The sequence below is a fragment of the Triticum urartu genome, chromosome 3A (assembly GCF_056163025.1).
Source record: "Triticum urartu cultivar PI428250 chromosome 3A, HENAU_Tu73, whole genome shotgun sequence".
Lineage (NCBI taxonomy): Eukaryota > Viridiplantae > Streptophyta > Magnoliopsida > Poales > Poaceae > Triticum > Triticum urartu.
In genome coordinates, this window is record NC_141875.1 from 579,591,690 (window position 1) to 579,593,320 (window position 1,631).

Below are 1,631 nucleotides of genomic sequence, written 5' to 3' on the forward strand. Positions count from 1 at the left end.
ACAAGGATGCATACTGCTTCAGAGTGGTAGGTAATCCTGTCTTGGAAGTCATGTTGCTGGACAACAATGAACCTACGAGCTATGGAGTAGTGATGGTGGGCCCAGATTCCGAAGAATGGCTCGAGGCCATAAAATCCGAGAGAGGATCCATGTATAAAAGAAAGTATAGACTTTGAAAGAACCACTTGATGGTCGTAAGGCTGTTGGGTCCAGATGGATTTTAAAAGGAAGACAAACAATGATGGTAAGTGTCACCATTAAGAAAGCTCGACTTGTCATTAAGATGTTTCCCGACAAGTTCAAGGAGTTGACTACGATGAGACTTTCTCACTCGTAGCGGTGCTAAGAGTCTGTTGGAATTATGTTAGCAGTTACTGCATTATTTATGAAATCTTGCAGATAGGATGTAAAAAAAACATTGTTTCCTCGACATTTTTTCTTGAGGAAAGGTTGTATGTGATACAACCAGAAGGTTTTGTCAATCCTGAAAGATGCTGACAAGTATGCAAAGCTCCAGCAATCCTTCTAAGCACTGAAGTAAGCATCTCAGAGTTGGAATGTACGCTTTGATGAGATGATCAAAGATTTTGGGTTTATACAAAGTTTATGAGAAACTTGTATTTCCAAAGAAGTGAGTGGGAGCACTATAGAATTTTTGATGAGTATATGTTGTTAACATATTGTTGATCAAAAATGATGTAGAATTTCTAGAAAGCATGCAGGGTTATTTGAAAAGTGTTTTTCAATGGAAAACCTGGATTAAGCTACTTGAACATTGAGCATCAAGATCTATAAGGATAGATCAAAAATGCTTAATAGTACATTCAAATGAATACATACTGTGACAAGATTTTGAAGGAGTTCAAAATAGATCAGCAAAGAAGGAGTTCTTAGCTGTGTTACAAGGTGTGAGTATTGAGTAAGACTCAAGACCTGACCACGGCAGAAGAGAGAGAAAGGAAGAAGGTCGTCCCCTATGCTTTAGACATAGGCTCTACAGTATGCTATGCTGTGTACCACACCTGAAGTGTGCCTTACCATGAGTCAGTGAAGGGGTACAGGAGTGATCCAGGAATGGATCACATGACAGCGGTCGAACTTATCCTTAGTAATTAGTGGACTAATGAATTTTCTCAATTATGGAGGTGGTAAAAGAGTTCGTCGTAAAGGGTTACGTCGATGCAAACTTTGACACTAATCCGGATGACTCTGAGTAGTAAACCGGATTTGTATAGTAGAGCAGTTATTTGGAATAGCTCCAAGTAGCGCGTGGTAGCTACATCTACAAGATGACATAGAGATTTGTAAAGCACATATGGATCTGAAAGGTTCAGACCCATTGACTAATAAACCTCTCTCACAAGCAAGATATGAACAAACCCCATGGGTGTTGGATTCATTGCAATCATATAGTGATGTGAACTAGATTATTGACTCTAGTGCAAGTGGGAGACTGTTGGAAATATGCCCTAGAGGCAATAATAAAATGGTTATTATTGTATTTCCTTGTTCATGATAATTGTCTATTGTTCATGCTATAATTGTATTAACCGGAAACCGTAATACATGTGTGAATACATAGACCACAACATGTCCCTAGTAAGCCTCTAGTTGACTAGCTCGTTGATCAA